Source organism: Lutra lutra, chromosome 15 (genome assembly GCF_902655055.1).
Source record: "Lutra lutra chromosome 15, mLutLut1.2, whole genome shotgun sequence".
NCBI lineage: Eukaryota > Metazoa > Chordata > Mammalia > Carnivora > Mustelidae > Lutra > Lutra lutra.
In genome coordinates, this window is record NC_062292.1 from 31,849,681 (window position 1) to 31,867,515 (window position 17,835).

The following is a 17,835-nucleotide window of genomic DNA, read 5'->3' on the forward strand; positions in this document are numbered from 1 at the left end:
TTCTATCTATCTGAAATAGAAATATAACAGAACTATTTGTTCTGTGTCTCCATTTCAGGCATAAAACCTCTGTAATTTCCAATGAGGATAGCAATAAAGGTTTCTTTTGTTATGTTAATAAGGTGGCTTTGGGGCCTCACCTAGGAACTGGGGCTGGTGGGCAGTGGGGTCAACTTGTGATTAGAGGCATGGACCCTTGAGCCCCACCAGCCAGACCTCTGGGGAGAGAAGACAGCTGAACATGAAGATCAATGGAAAATAGTCAATAATGTAATCAATCCTGCCTGTGAAATGAAACCGTCATAAAACAATATTTCTCATAACATCGTGCATTTGTAAGCCAGGCTTTGACTTTAGACTTTCTGTTTTAGCCAAACTAGCAAAAAGGGTGAGGTTTTGTTTTGTTTTTGGACATTCTTATATTTGGAATCATAAGGGTTCTGTGCCCAACTCCACCACGGGTGTGGGTGGGGGTGTTCCACTCACCAACAATTCTCAGACACCAGCTAGGTGTGCTACAATGTAACTCAAATCTGACACTATCTATGTGGACATAGATACCTGGAGATAGCAGGGGCTCAGTCCCACAAAACTGTCCCCCCACCACACACATATTACATACTTCAGAAAAGAGTCACAAATCCGGGTTGTCACCTGTGCCTCCGACCGAACTATTCTAGGAATTATAGCCATTACTGTTACAGCTACCACTGCGGGAATGGCCTTGCATCAGACTGTACAAACCACACAATTTGTGCAAAAATGACACGAGAATGCTAGCAAGACGTGGAAGCAACAAACAGTCCTAGATCAAAGATTTCATGAAAGAGTCTCTGATTTAGAAGAAGCCGTAAAATATATAGGAGAGAAGATCTTCCAAATATAAGGCTTCACCTTCTGTGTGATTAGAATGTTTCTTCCTTCTGTGTTTCTCCTACACCTATAATGAATAAGAAATACTGCGGAACAAGATTTCACCATATTACTAGTCATTATGGCGGTACTTTAACTGTGGATATTAAACAGCTTCGAAATTCTAGTCAGGGCATTCCTTGCTATCCTTACAATCAGTTCCCAGTGTGAGTTTCGCACAAAGGATTAATGATATTCTGTCTGATGGAAACCCCTTTGCTTGGATCAAAACACTGGTCTTGGCATTATAGGTGGAATGGTGACACTTTTTATTGCTATAATCATTTTATTCTTAGTCCTCAGATGCTCACAGAAATCTTTCTGACGACTAATGGTTCGAGAACTTGCAAAACGGATTTTGCTGCTTCTGCATTAACAAAAAGGGGGAAATGGAACCATCCCTCAGAATGATAGGCTGCTTAAAATATCACTAATGAGAAATTGTACTGGTCATACAAGCATAGTTGAAGATGACCTTGAGAAAACCTGTACTAGCAGCAGGCCTCTGGTGGAGAAGTGGATACACGTCCTTGAAGCCCAGCAGATGGGGCTGCCCTGGGCTCTCAGGGTAGAACATCACCTGTTTTCCCTTTTCCATTGTCTCCCCTGCCTCATGAAAGCCTGCTGTTAGAAAATCCCTTTATGTGCCCTTGCTCAATCCAAAATTCCATGCTGCTGGGCCAGGCACAACCTTCTCTGTTTACCTACAAGACTATGGTCGACATAGGACTCCTATTCCTTCTGGTTGACCTACAAGACCCATGACTAATGTATAACCTCCTCCTTTGTTGGTTGTGACCTTGTATCTAATAAATATGGGACTGAGGAGTTTTTTGGGGTGACAGTCCTTTCAGCTGTCATCCCTGCTCCCTCCCTCTCCCAGGTGACTTGTTTGTTCCTCATTCTTCTCCTGAGTGCCATCAGGAAGCAGCCCCCAAATGCCTGGCAGAGGGAAGAGATGCACGGAGGGAGGCCTGGTGCTTGTGTGAAGTGGGATGTCACTCAGCGCTCTGGGAGCTATCACACCCTCAGGGCAAAGCTGCCCTCCTTTGCCCTGAGCCACAATCTTTGATGCCAGACCCATACTCTAGACCAGGAGTGTCTTTACATTACCCTAGGGCTGTGAAGCAAAAAGATTCCATGGGGTACCCAGTGGGAGAGAAGCAGCGTTTCCAATAGGCAAGGGGGAGTCTCTCCCACTTTACCCTCCCCAGGCCAGTGTTCTCCCAGGCCCATCCCCGAAACAGAAAACCTACTCTCACTCTTCAAGGGTCCATCCTTCTAGCCCTACCCGCTCTGCTGGGCCACGGGAACCTGGAAACGATGGCGTCTGGCTTCCCATGCCAGCACCCATTCGACTCCCAACTTTTGCACACTTGACCCACAGAAGAGACTCAGGAGAGCTATGCAGAGAAACTAGAACAGGCTTTATTTAATGAAATGAACACTACCTAAAGGTTCTACGAAGAACATAGGCAGAGGGGAGGGGAAACCTGTGGGCAGCGGCAGGAGTCCCAGGAACTGTGGGACTGGAGGCCAAAGGGAAACGGATCTCTGTGTACTTTCCCAAAGCCCATGGCCCCTTGGGTCACAGATGAGGCCTCACGCCCCCACCTTCCTTCAGAATGGTGGGTCAGGGATTCGAAGTTTCCCCAATGTTGGCTGGCAGGCTGGGAGCCCGGTTTTGTTCCAGCACCGGGCTTGCTTTGTGTCTCCCATTCTACACTAGTCTTGCACCAGTGTCACCTGGAAGGAAGTGCAACACCGGCTACTTCTCCAGGAAGCTATTGGCTTAGCCGAGCCTCTGCCTCTTGGGCCCCAAGGAAGTGGGCTGTGATGTGGAGGAAAATGACTTGTTGCACGGTGCAGCTCTTTTGCGTCCAATCAGGCACTGGGCAGGGGATGAGGGGGTCTTGGTGGCAAGGTTGCTCTGGGCCTTGCTGACCAGGGAAGCGGGGCCTCTAGGAGGAGAGGTCAGGACGCCCCTGCCCCCGCAGGTGTCCTTGCTGTCAGTGCTGCAGCCATCTGAGCTAGACCTCTGCTTGGTCAGGTGCCTGGGGATGTGACTGAAGGGAGGGGCACTCGGGGCTCCCGACACAGGATGGTTCATCGTGCTGGCTCCAACAATCCCCAACAGGGTGCTCTGGCATGGGCAGCCCCCTGTGTTCAGGCCCAGGCTTGCCCTGGAGCCCTGCCAGCCACTTGGGGCATACTCGTTCCTGCTGTGTTGCTGAGAGCCCCAAAGCTGGAGCACAGATCTGCAACATCATCTCCTCTCCCCAAACCTGGGGGTGCTGCCGAAAGCACCATGCTGATGGGGGCCGGCATTGTGCTGCCACCTGGGGGGCGGGGCTGCTGGCTGTTGGGCCCAGCATGGGACACGGCGCCGGGCACCTGGAAGGCCTCTGCCAAGCCAGGGGCAGCGGCCGCTCCAGGGGCGAGTACAGCAGGGGAGGTAGCCGAACCTGACTGGGCACTGGCACGGGTGCCTCGGGAGGCAGATGCAGGTAAGGGAACCACATAACTCGCCTGGGTGCCACTGCCCAAGGACAGCTGGGCTAGAGCTGTGCTCAGGGCCTGGAGTGGGTCCGGAGCCTGAGCTGCCAGCTGTCCATGCGGGGGAGAGCTGTGAAGGGCGCTGGCTCTGGGCCACTGCCCACCAACCGCCCTGAGTGGGGCCTGGGTGGTGGATCCCAGGTTGCCCTACCCCCAGGCAGCACAGGCAGCCCTGGGGGGACTGTGACTGAGGCCATGCTGTCCCTGGGCGGCATTGAGAGGGCCTGGGTAGATGCAAAGTTGCTCCCACTGCAGCCAGGGTGAGACCCCAAGAGGAGAGGCTGAGAAGAAGGGGAGCTGTCCATGGAGGTGACCTGGGTGTCAGAGGCTGGCAAGGGAGCAGCCACTGCAGCAGACTGGGCCAAGGCACTGGAGGGCCAAGTTGGGCCACAGCTGCAGGTGACCTCTTGTCACCTCGAAGAGCATCTTGGAGGTGCTAGAGAGCAGCTCTCTTTACCCAGTCCAGGTCCTCAGCAGTCACTCGAAACCCCAGCTCAGGGGGTGGCGGCAGCCTCAGAGGCTCACCTCGCCTGTGTGGCAGCAGACAAACCTTGCGTTTTTGGGGCCTTTTTCGGGAACAGTCAGCTGGGGATGAGCAGTTCCTCTGCGTTGCCGTCTGCCCGGTGGTGGTATCGGCATCCTTTTCCAGCTGGTTCTTCTTCTGGCAAAGTGCAGGCACTCCGGCAGAACACAAGGGGCTCTCTTGGCTGACATTTTTGGGGGACCTCGGGGGCCACAAGGCCTGACTTGTGGCCAGACCCCTCTTCCTCTGCACCGGGTGGCAGCTCCTGGTGGAATTGTAGGAACTCGTGATGGCATTTTTAGTGGGACAGGAGCTCCTATGGGAGTTTGGGGACTTCTTATTGCATGGGTCTTCTGAGCTCTCTTCCCGGGGGAGGGCTCTCAGCAGAGTCCCAGGCCTGGGCACAAAGGAAGAGAGGCCTCCATGGACCCCCAGGGGCGTAAATGCCCCCAGTGGGGCCCCAGGGCCTTTAGGGTCCTTTGTCTGAGTCTCTACCTGGGCCATCCCTTTGCCGCTCTCTCTGGGGTCTCTGCACACCTGCTCCACTGTGGAGACATCGTGGACATTCCTGGGTGTTGAGGGCGGCAGCCCAGTGACGACCCGCTTCTGCAGCACACAGGGGGTTACCGTGTCCATGATGGACTCGCAGCGGTGGCGGCAGGACACCTCTGATCTGGCAGCAGACAGCATCGCCTTCAGCCGGCAGCCCCACCTGCAGGAGGAGTTGAGGAGCCCCAGAAGAAAGCGGGGGATCGCCAGGATCCCGGAGTACCTTCTGCAAGCTGCTAGGACTGAGCGCGGTTGCCAACTCGTGGGGTACTTGGAGGACCGCCTGTGAGTGGACCCCGGGGCGTGGACCACTGGGCAAGCCCTGGGCGCCAAGAGTAGTCTGCAGGCCACAGTGAGATGGGTGGGGGCGGACCAGCCCTCCTGACAGGTGCGGACCCTGCAGAGACCGGGGCTGGGAGGAGGGGCAAGGCCTGCTCAAGGACATAAACTTAGAGCAGTCGGGTAAGGCCAGATGCTGAAGATGGTGAACTAGGCTCGCAGCACTCTCCTTCAGCTGCCATGTCGAGGCAGAAGGCCTAGAGCACAACGCGGGGCCTGTTGCCAGGACACAGCTTTGGAACCTGGAACCTGAGGAACGAGCGCGCGTGCAGGAACCCCTGTGCACGTGCACAGCTTCTGTTGCGTCACTGCCTAGTGCAAGAATCAGGCCTGCAGAGGCATCCTGGAGGGGTCGACTCCCTCGTTCCCCACCCTCAGGAGATTCACAGATCTCTCGGGCTTGAAGGCTGAACTGAGGGAGAGGATTGGGGGTGCAGTGGGTGCCAGCCATCTCCCCTGGCTGGGCCCCAAGCACTAAGGGACAAGAGCTGGTCCCATAGCGGCACCCCTGTGGACCCATCAGGCGGGCATGGCAGGGCTGCATGCATCCTCTCTTCTCTTGGCAAGTGCCCGCATTGCCTTCTCTGGGTGTAAGGCCCTTTGGTTCTGGGTGACATCCTGGACAGTGCGCTCACTGTGTTGTGAGACTCTGGCCCCTAGGAGACTCTCTGAAGACCTTTAGGATTATTTCCCCATTTTGATTAATCCAGCAACAGAGTGAAGGTTCAAGTGGGCTTTCCATCTTGCCTTTTGTCCACCATTCTTGTTCCAGTGCCCTTGGCCTGCCCTTGCCATGCTCTTTGTGTACACTTGGCACACCCACGTCTGGGGTTACACCTACAGCTGAGTCTCTCCTCTACTCTCCCTGAAGATCCCACAGACTGGATTCCATTCACAGAACTTTCCTTACTTTCTGACAGCACCTGGTGTGGAGTCTCCTTGGACAGTCCCCACAAGCACCCACTGAAACCCAAAGGGCAATTGTTTCTGGTAACACCCTCTCACAGAGACCCCAGTGGTCCCCTGGCGCCTGTGGGTCCACACAGCAAGGGGTGGTAAGCCCCCCGCTCAGCTACAGCTGTGATCCTGGTGGTCTCTGGGCTTTTCTCTCTTGCTGCTGCTGCCACTCAGAACCGAATTCTCACCACTGACTGCAGCAACTGCTGTACCAAGTTCTTCATGTCTGTTCATCCCTAGCCAGTCCTCAGAGGCACATTAAGAAGGAGGGAGTCTTCTCTTCCCTGTTCCATAGTTGGGGACGCTGAGACACGCAGATGATTCACTACCTCTCCCAGATCACCCAGCTGGTAGGCTGGTGCCAGCCTGAGTCCATGCTGAGAGCTGGGTCCTAGAGGCTTGCAGGTCTGGCTAGAACTCAGGCCCTGACCTTCCCTCATCCGTATAGGTCTTAGAGCTTGCTGGAGAAGGGTGGGAAGGGGGAGAAGGTCCTGAGCAGTCCCCACACTGGGACTGGGGCCTGAGTGGGGCCTGTTCCCTGTACCCTGGCCCTGACCCCGACAGCTATATTTGCAGTGTGGCCCATAGGCCAGGTGGACCCCTGTCCCCCACAGGGCCCCCTTTTGCCACTCTCCCAGTAAGTATGGCTTGGGCTTTAATGATGCTGGCCTGAGCATGCAAGAAAGGTATCCTGGGGGCTGAGAGATGACGCTGACTGCTGTGGACACAGTGGCAGGTAGTTGGGAAAGACGAGGCAGCAAGCAGACAGAGAAGCAGAGAAGGGGCAGCACTGCAGAAGGAGGTAGGAGGGGAGAGGAACAGAGGAGACTGACAACACACACACACACACACACACACACGCAGACGCACACGCACATGCACACACAGAGACACAGGGTAGATAGGAAAGAGGGGAGGAGCAGCGACCCAGGGATACAGTGAGGCCATCTAGATCCTGCCCTTCCTCCTGGCTGCATGTCAGGTCCCCAGTGGGCAGGTCACCCCCGCTGTGTCCTAGTCAGTCTCTTCCTCATCTGCATAGCAGTTTAGTGGGACCCTGTTCCTGCTTGCACGAGTGGGTAGCATCTACCGTCCCCTGTGTCCAGGCCTGGCCTAGTACCAGAGTTTTCATCTGCTCAGGGCCCAACCCACACCAGGGGCACACAGAGAAACTTCAAGCAATCACAGCTACTGAGGCCACAGACATGCTGCTGGGGGCTCAGGAGGCTGAAAACTTGGCCCGGGAAGAGAATTTCTTTCCCTGGCGTTTGCTGCTGAAAACAATTACCCCCAGGCCAGGAGCCAGCTGTGTTCTTGGATAGTCTGTGGCCATGGAGCAGCAGGACAACCCCCCACCCCATTTGGGAAGCCTGGGAGGTGGGTTTCTGAAATACTGAACTGTAATCCCATCGGTAATAGTCCAAGAGTTTGCTTTGACCAAAGATCCTCTGTATTTGAACATGCTTTCCAATTGTTCAATAATGGGAGTCCCAAGATAACATTGCTCACATATTTTTATATGTGGGTATAGATTTTTATCTATCCGTAGAGGAAAATGACAAAATTCTTTGTTTTTAGAGGTTATTTCTCATACCTGAATTCATCTCTACACCCAGGGTGGGACTCAAACTCACAACCCTGAGACCAAGCATCACACACTCCACTGGATGAGCCATCCAGGCAGCTCGTCTTTTTAAAGGTTATTTCTAAAATTCTGCCTTAAAATTTTTTAAAGATATTATTTACATATTTGTCAGAGAGAGATGGAGAGCACAAGTAGGAAGGAGGGACCGAGGCAGAGGGAGAAGCAGACTCCCCTTTAAGCAGCGAGCCCAATGCGGAACTCCATTCCAGGACGCCGGCCTCATGACCTGAGAAGGCAGATGCTTAACACACTGAACCAGTCGGGTGTCCTGAAAATTCTGCTTTGAAATGTAACCTGGGCAATTTTCAATTTATTTATCTTATTATTATTAATTTTTAATATTTTATTTGCAAATTATTTTATTTTATTAATTTTATTTTTTAATTTATTTATCATTCATTTTTATTATTTATTTATTTAAGATTTTTGAAATTTATTTGACACAGAGAGAGAGAGAGGTCACAGTAGGCAAAGAGGCAGGCAGAGGGAGATGGGGAAGCAGGCTGCCTGCTGAGCAGGGAGCCCAATATGGGGCTCGATCCCAGGATCCTGGGATCACGACCTGAGCCGAAGGCAGAGGAATAACCCACTGAGCAACCCAGGTGCCCTAGATTCATTAACAAGTTACCTTACAATAAAAAGGTCACCTTTTAGAGTGCAGTCTGGAGGATAGTTTGATTTTTCGGTGGGGTGAGCTGTTGGGGCCTTGGAAAATGACAGGGTCCTTATGGAGCTCAGTCTGAAGTTGCTTTACCAGGTAAGAATGGACAGGGTCCAATCGTAGAACTTAATGTTACCTCTATTATCACCTGTGACAATATAGCTGAAATGGAGAAAAACATCTGTTTGGGAACAAACAGTAGTAAGTACCATCTCTTGAACAGCTCATTTTGTGTCTGGCTCTGGACTCCAGCTGTTGTACAAATTTCACTTTAATACTGTCCTACGAGGCTGATTTTACAGTTGTTCCACTTTACATCTGGGAAACTAAGGCTCAGAGAAGGTGAGAAATTTGCTCAAGGTCTGGGGTTGCCAGATTTAGCAAATAAAAAATGCAAGATGCCCAATGAAATTTGAATTTCAGTGAAACAAGCAGTAATCTTTCAGTAGAAGTACATCCCAAATACTGCTGGGGACTGACTTACACACGGCAGCCCCATCAGGCCCCGTGGCTACACTGTGCAGGGACCCAGGTGTACCTAATGCAAAGCACATGCTCTGTCTCGCTCTCCTCTCCCTGCCCTCTCCCATCAGCCACATGCAGCGGCAATGGACGTTGATTGACATTCTCTGCCACGAGACCACAGAAGACACCAGAGTCAGTCCACCAGCCCTCTGAAATCACACAGCTTGGCAAAAGCACACAATCCACTTTACAGGAGGGCACTGCTCTCAGACCCATATAAAACCCTGTCCAGTGGTCACAGCCAAAGGCAGTGTCATGGGACATAATGGCTTTTATTTCCAGTTCTCAGATCCATCCCAAATGGTTTTTTCTTAAGCTTCTGGCATAAGTCTAATCACGGTGGGGGGGGGGGGCAGAAATGGGGATAAATTTCCTCTTATAGATGCAAGTGATTAAATGCAGTTTCTGATTGATCAGCAAGGCAGGTGGGCAGAGTAATCGGCGAGAACATCTTTCACTGCCCTCTGCTGGAAAGAAATGGCAAAACAGGCCAAGTGTTTTCAAGATCCTTGGTGGGCTCCCTGGTCCTGGCTGGGTTTTATTTACCATGGAGAGAGGGGAGTACAGACCTGGTCTTCACTGGGCCCTAGCCCCCCAACTAATTAAAGGCTGATTCATCATCAGCTGCAATTCTTCTACTGTATTTTCCACACCCCTGAGTGAGGACAATTTGCATTTCTCTTTGTAAAGACATGCCAGGACCTTGCCGCTCTCTGTATTAAAAGAAATGAAAAAAAAAAAAAAAAAAAAAAAAAAGCAGGGCTTTTGGAAGCAGATGGCACAGTGACTCCAAACACATGCGCATGGTCCCTGTCATGAGGCAGAGTCCTCTGTCCCTCTTGGGATCTTCTCAAGCATACTAATAATGATGATTTCATCTAGAGCTCCCCTGTGCCAGACAAGGTGCTAGAGTTTTATGCGGCTTGTCTCACAAAAATTGTCATAAAACCACTCTGAGGGAGAGTGTCGTCATGCTCATTTTGCACGTGGAAAAATGGAGGCTCATCCAAGTCAAGTCCCTTGCCTCGAGTCATTCAGCAAGGCAGGGATACGTCTGGGATGTGAACCCCTTTCTGTCTGAGACTAAGGCCTTTAATGACCCTCTCTGAGCCCCCACAGCCTCTTCAGTCAGCAAACTTTATAAAGTTCTGTTTATTTCATCTTTTCATAATGGGTAAGTGTTGTTTTGTAATCAGAAGAAACAATATAGTTTTTATGTCATTTCCTTAAAATTAAAGTACATAATATTTAGGGTTAAAATGACTCTAATTAGTGTGGAAGGAAAAAACCAAGTTTTTGTTTCACCAACACAAAGGGGTTCTTTAAAAGTAATACATGGGCATGATTAAAAAAAAAAAAAAAAAGGCAAACCAGGGAGGAGGCAAGATGGTGGAGAAGTAGCAGGTTGAGACAACATCAGATAGCAGGAGATCAGCAAGATAGCTTATCAAACCATCCCAAACACCTACAAAACCAACAGGAGACCAAATAGAAGAAGAGCAGCAATTCTAGAAACAGAAAATTGACCACTTTCTGAAAGGTAGGACCAGCGGTGAAGTGAATCCAAAGCGATGGGAAGATAGACCTCAGGGGGAGGAGCCGGCTCCTGGCAAGCGGCAGAGCAATGGAGCACAAAATCAGAACTTTTAAAATTCTACTCCACTGAGTGACATCGCTCCAGAGGCTAAGCCGGGGTGAAGCCCATGCCAGGAGAGCGTGGCCTCAGGTCCCTCAGGCTCACAGAAGGATCAGGGCTGTCTGAGTGTTGCAGAGCTCATAGGTATTAGAGTGGGGAAGCCGGCAGAGATGGAGTCGAGGATCAAGCTCTCAACTCGGGATTACCTTATCGTGATCTGTGGCACAGGCCACTGCTCTGTGAGCAGGGACCCAAAGGATCCGGGGAGACCCCCCTAGAAGAACTCAGGGATCAGCGGGGTTCAGAGACTCCAGGCAGGGCTGTGTGCCAGAGACATAGAAGCTTGGTCACAGGTTGGAGGCCAGGGAGACGGGAGTGATTGAGCGCTTTTCTCCAAGGGTGCACTGAGGAGTAGGGCCCCAGGCTCTCGGTTCCTCTGGGCCAGAGATTGGGAGGGCTCCATTTTCATTCCTGACCTCTGGAACTCTACGGAAAGCGTTCAGCGATAGTGAACCTGAGCGGATTATTTAGCCTTGCCCCTGGTAACAGCGGCGCATTTCCACCTTGGGCAAAGACACTTGAGAATCACTATAATATGCCCCTCCCCCAGAAGGTCAACAAGAAATCCAGCCAAGACCAAGTTCATGTACAAGTTCCGCTGTTCCGAGAAGAGCGGAATTCCAGAGAAGGAGAAAGCAAAGCATGGAATTCATGGCTTTCTTCCCATGATTCTTTAGACTTGCAAAGTTAATAAGGTTTTTTAATTTTATTTTTTTCTTCTAATTTTTTTCTTAACTTTTACCCTTTTCCTTTCCTCTTTTAACGTTTTTAACTAGTTTCGCTTAATACCTTTCATTAAAAAAATATTTTTTTGGAAACTTCATTATTAAAGTCATATTTTATCCTTCATTGTATCTAACTTTATTTTTTGTTTACCATAGGGTTTTTTCTTCTAAAAAAAATTTGGGTTACAACTTCTTCTAATAGATCAAAATACACCCTAAATCTAGCACAGGGCTTTGTTATCATCTCCAGCCTGAGCAAATTGTCTCCAATTTCTTTTTCTTTATTCTCCCAACCAATTTATCCTTATCAACTCGTTTTATAGAAATTTAGAAAAAAAAATTCATCTTTATCATCATATTCCATCCCTTCATTGTGTTTACCCTTATATATGTTTTTCATTCTTTAAAATTTTGGGAGATAGTTTCTTCTAAGAGACCAAAATACTCCCAAAATTAAGTGGGTGACCCTGTTCTATTCAACAGTCTAATATATTTTTTTCTTTATTTGTTTACTGTTTAAATTTTTTTTTGTCTGAACTTCTTTTTACCTACCCCCTTTCTTCCCCCCATGATTTGGGGTCTCTTTTGATTTGGTTAAAGTACATTTTCCTGGGGTCTTTGCCACCCTTTTAGTATTTTATTCGCTCCTTCATATATTCTTATCTGGATAAAATGACAAGGCGGAAAAACTCACCACACACACACACACACACAAAGAACAAGAGGCAGTACCGAAGGCTAGGGACCTAATCAATACAGACATTGGTAATATGTCATATCTAGAGTTCAGAATGATGATTCCCAAGGTGCTATCCAGGCTTGAAAAAGACATGGAAGATATTAGAGAAACACAAGAGAAATAAAAGCCCTTTCTGGAGAAATAAAAGAACTAAAATCTAACCAATTTGAACTCAAAAACGCTGTTAATGAGGTGCAATAAAAAAAATTCAGGCTCTCACTGCTAGGATAAATGAGGCAGAAGAGAGAATTAGTGATATAGAAGACCAAATGACAGAGAATAAAGAAGCTGGGCAAAAGAGAAAGAAACAACTACTGGACCACGAGGAAAGAAATCGAGAGATAAGTGATACCGTAAGATGAAACAACGTCAGAATAATTGGGATTCCAGAAGACGAAGAAAGAGAGGGGGAGCAGAAGGTATATTGGAGAGAATTATTATACAGAATTTCCCTAATAGGAAAAAGGAAACAAGCATCAAAATTCAGGAGGTGCAGAGAACCCCCCTCAAAATCAACAAGAATAGGTCCACACCCTGTCATCTAATAGTAAAATTAACAAGTCTTAGAGACAAAGAGAAAATCCTTAAAGCATCACAGGATAAGAAGTCTGTAACATACAATGGTAAAAACATTAGATTGCCAGCAGACTTATTGACAGAGACCTGGCAGGCCCGAAAGAACTGGCATGATATATTCAGAGCACTAAATGACAAAAACATGAAGCCAAGAATCCTATATCCAGCTAGGCTATCATTGAAAATAGAAGGAGAGATAAAAACCTTCCAGGACAAACAAAAACAAAGAATTTGTAAACACCAAACCAGCTCTACAGAAAATATTGAAAGGGGTCCTCTAAGCAATGAGAGAGACTAAAAATAGTAGATCAGAAAGGAACAGAGACAATATATAGTAATAGTCACTGCAGAGGCAATAAAATGGCATTAAATCCATATCTCTCAATAGTTACCTGGAATATAAATGGGCTAAATGCCCCAATCAAAAGACACAGGGTATCAGAATGGATAAGATAAAAAAAAAATCAATAGGTTGTCTATGAGAAACTCATTTTAGACCCAAAGTCACCTCCAGATTTAAAGTGAGGGGTGGAAAACAATTTACCATGCTAATGGACATCAAAAGAAAGCTGGGGTGGCAATCCTTATATCAGATCAATTAGATTTTAAGCCAAAGACTATAGTAAGAGATGAGGAAGGACACTATATCATACTCAAAGGGTCTGTCCAGGAAGAAGATCTAACAATTTTAAATATCTATGCCCCTATCATGGGAGCAACCAACTATATAAACCAATTAAGAACAAAATCAAAGAAACACATTGACCATAATACAAAAAGAGTAGGGGACATTAACACTCCCCTCACTGAAATGGGCAGATCATCCAAGCAAAAGATCAACAAGGAAATAAAGGCCTTAATGATACACTGGACCATATAGATATCACAGATCTATTCAGAACATTCCATCCCAAAGCAACAGAATACACATTCTTCTCTAGTGCACATGGAACATTCTCCAGAATAGATGACATCCTGGGCCATACATCAGGTCTCAACTGGTATCAAAAGATTGGGATCATTCCCTGCATATTTTTAGACCACTGCTCTGGAGCTAGAACTCAATCACAAGAGGAAATCTGGAAAGAACCCAAATACATGGTGACTAAACAGCATCCTTCTAAAGAATGAATGGGTCAACCAGGAAATTAAAGGAGAATTGAAAAAATTCATGGAAACAAATGATAATGAAAACACAATGGTTCAAAATCTGTGCGACACAGCAAAAGCAGTCCTGAGAGGAAAATATATAGCGATACAAGCCTTTCTCAAGAAACAAGAAAGTTCTCCAATGAACAACCTAACCCTACACCTAATGGAGCTGGAGAAACAACAGCAGAGAAAGCCTAAACCCATCGGGAGAAGAGATATCATAAAGATCAGAGCAGAAATCAATGAAATAGAAACCAGAAAAACAATAGAACAAATCAATGAAACTAGGAGCTAGTTCTTTGAAAGAATTAATAAGATTGATAAAACCCTGGCCAGACTTATCAAAAAGAAAAGAGAAAGGACCGAAATAAATGAAATCATGAATGAAAGAGGAGAGATCACGACCAACACCAAAGATATACAAACAATTATAAGAACATATTATGAGCAACTCTATGCCAGCAAATTTGACAATCTGGAAGAAATGGATGCATTCCTAGAGACATATAAACTACCACAACCGAACCAGGAAGAAATAGTAATCATGAACAGACACATAATCAGTAAGGAGATTGAAACAGTCATCAAAAATCTCCAAACAAACAAAATCCCAGGGCCAGACAGCTTCCCAGGGGAATTCTACCAAACATTTAAAGAAGAATTATTTCCTATTTCCTGAAACTGTTCCAAAAAAAAAAAAAAATAGAAATGGAAGGAAAACTTCCAAGCTCATTTTATTAGGCCAGCATCACCTTGATCCCAAAACCAGACAATGATCCCATCAAAAAAGAGAACTACAGACCAATATCCTTGATGAACAGAGATGTGAAAATTCTCACCAAAATGCTAGCCAATAGGATCCAACAGAATATTAAAAGGATTATTCACCACGAACAAGTGGGATTTATTCCAGGGCTGTGAGGTCGGTTCGACATCCGCAAATCAATCAATGTGATAAAATATATTAATAAAAGAAAGAACAAGAACCATATGATACTCTCCATAGATGCTGAAAAAGCATTTAACAAAGTACAGCATCCCTTCCTGATCAAAACTCTTCAAAGTGTAGGGATAGAAGGCATATACCTCAATATCATCAAAGCCATTTATGAAATACCCACTGCAAATATCATTCTCAATGGAGAAAAACTGAGAGCTTTTCTGCTAAGGTCAGGAACACAGCAGGGATATCCATTATCACCACTGCTATTCAACATAGTACTAGAAGTCCTAGCCCCAGCCATCAGACAACAAAAAGAAATTAAAGGCATCCAAATCAGCAAAGAAGAAGTCAAACTATCACTCTTCACAGATTATATGATACTATATTGGAAAACCCAATGACTCCTCTCCACATCTGCTAGAACTTGTACAGGAATTCAGTAAAGTGTCAGGATATAAAATCAATGCACAGAAATCAGTTACATTTCTTTACACCAACAACAAGACAGAAGAAAGAGAAATTAAGGATTCAATCCCATTTACAATTGTATCCAAAACCATAAGATACCTTGGAACAAACCGAACCAAAGAGACAAGTATCTATAATCAGAAAACTATAAAGAACTCATGAAAGAAATTGAGGAAGACACAAAGAAATGGAAAAATGTTCCATGCTCCTGGATTGGAAGAACAAATATTGTGAAAATATCTATGCTACCTAAAGCAATCTACACACTTAATGCAATCCCTATCAAAATCCCATCCATTTTTTTTCCAAGGAAATGGAACAAATAATCCTAAAATTTATATGGAACCAGAAAAGACTTTGAATAGCCAGAGGAATATTGAAAAAGAAAGCCAAAGTTGGGGACAACACCCTTATAGACTTCAAGCTCTATTACAAAGCTGTCATCATCAAGACATTATGGTACTGTCACAAAAACAGACACATAGATCAATGGAACAGAATAGAGAGCCCAGAAATAGACCCTCAACTCTATGGTCAACTAATCTTTGACAAAGCAGGAAAGAATATCCAATGGAAAAAAGACAGCCTCTTCAACAAATTGTATTGGGGAAATGGGACAGCCACATGCAGAAAAATGAAACTGGACCATTTCCTTACACCACACACGAAAATAAACTAAAAATTGATGAAGGACATCAATGTGAGAAAGGAATCCATCAAGATCCTTGAGGAGAACACAGGCAGCAACCTCTTCGACCGCAGCTGCAGCAACTTCTTCCTAGGAACATCGCCAAAGGCAAGGGAAGCAAGGGCAAAAATGAACTCTTGGGATTTTATCAAGATCAAAAGCTTTTGCACAGCAACGGAAACAGTTAACAAAACCAAAAGACAACTGACAGAATGGGCGAAGATATTTGCAAACGACATATCAGATAAAGGGCTAGTGTCCAAAATCTATAAAGAGCTTATCAAACTCACTACCCAAAGAACAAATAATTCAATCAAGAAATGGGCAGAGGACATGAACAGACATTTCTGCAAAGAAGACATCCAGATGGCCAACAGGCACATGAAAAAGTGATCCACATCACTCGGCATCAGGGAAATACAAATCAAAACCACAATGAGATAGCACTTCACACGAGTCAGGATGGCTAAAATTAACAAGTCAGGAAATGACAGATGCTGGCAAGGATGCAGAGAGAGGGGAACCCTCCTACACTGTTGGTGGGAATGCATGCTGGTGCAACCACTCTGGAAAACAGCATGGAGGTTCCTCAAAAAGTTGAAGATAGAGCTACCCTTTGACCTAGCAATTGCACTACTGGGTATTTAACCTAAAGATACAAACGTAGTGATCCGAAGGGGCACATGCACCCAAATGTTTATAGCAGCAATGTCCACAATAGCCAAACTATGGAAAGAACCTAGATGTCCATCAACAGATGAATGGATAAAGAAGATGTGGTGTATATATATATACAATGGAATACTATGCAGCCATCAAAAGAAATGAATTCTTGCAATTTGCGACGACATGGATGGAACTAGAGGGTATTATGCTTAGTGAAATAAATCAGTTGGAAAAAGACAACTCTCATATGATCTCCCTGATATGAGAAGGTAGAGATGCAAAGTTGGGGGTTTGGGGGGCTAGGAAAGAATAAATGACACAAGATGGAACCGGGAGGGAGACAAACCATAAGGGACTCTTAATCTCACAAAACAGAGAGTTGCTGGGGGAGGGTGTTAGGGAGAGTGTGGTGGGGGTTTGGACATTGGGGTGGGTATGTGCTTTGGTGAGTGCTGGGAAAATGTGTAAACCTGGCGATTCACAGACCTCTACCCCGGGGGCTAATAATGCATTATAGGTTTATAAAAATGAAAAAAAAATTAAAAAGCAAGCCAATTAGTACAAATGAGATCATAAGAAGAGGTGAAGCCACCCCCACCCTTGATTCCCCTTCTCTGTTCTTTTCCTCAGAGGCACCAAACATTCCCAGTTAATAAGGAATTTCTCCAGAAATATTCACAGCATATACAAAATATGTGTATATATCCAAAAGGGTTGTAATATACCTTGGTAATCACTGATAGCTGCTTTTTTATTAAGTTAATTACAGATCTACTGTAGTGAGCCCAGTGATACCCTCTTTCTGAAAATGAACCAATTTACAAGGTTTGATTTGAGGAAAGCCCACAGAGGTGGAGATCAGCTACGGTGGGCGGTGGATGTCCCAGACAACCAGCTTCCCTTCCATTGTCGTGGAAAGTATTTGTGTTAAATTCAAATGAAAGACTGACTGGCTAAATTTTCCCATGAGCTTGCATTTCAGAAGACAGATTACACATTACGTTGGTGATAAATATAAAACAAAGCATTTGTCAGTATAGCATATTTTATAATATTACATTGATTTGCAGTAGGAAAAAAGATCAAATCTAAAAACCAATCACTAGGAAATCTCTTCCCCATGAATTGCCATGGTGCAGGCCGTTCTGAACCTCTGAAGGTTTGCTAGGAGCAAGTGAAGGGCTGTGTACAGGGTTCATTAAACTGTTTGCTTCAAGCAAATGAATAAGTGTTTAACCACTTGTTTATACCTGTTCAACTTCTCTTACCGAGGTTTCAGAGACTGATAAAAGAAACTAATGTCTGTCTTGTGCAAAAGCATGCTCTAGTTGTTAGATATCACAGAATAATTATCCCAGTCTTATAACTATAAACTTTTCCCACAAACTATCTTCCCATCAGTAAAAATTAAGTACTGTGCACAGGCATGCCCCTGACACCTCATGAAATCTGTGCTACATAAAATAAAGCATGAGAGCCATCTTTCTTAGGCAATGTCTTGGAGACAAATTGTAG

At 46.1% G+C, this 17,835-nt stretch overlaps 1 long non-coding RNA gene across 1 annotated transcript; it reads right to left on the minus strand.

Annotated features, from left to right (window-relative positions):
• Positions 1 to 2,921: 2,921 nt before the first annotated feature.
• LOC125085870 (uncharacterized) lies at positions 2,922 to 9,731 on the minus strand. Its single transcript, XR_007123025.1, has 3 exons — positions 9,720 to 9,731; positions 8,869 to 8,870; positions 2,922 to 3,341 (listed from the first exon to the last, which is right to left on the minus strand). It is a non-coding gene; the product is annotated as an uncharacterized LOC125085870 (long non-coding RNA).
• Positions 9,732 to 17,835: the final 8,104 nt, after the last annotated feature.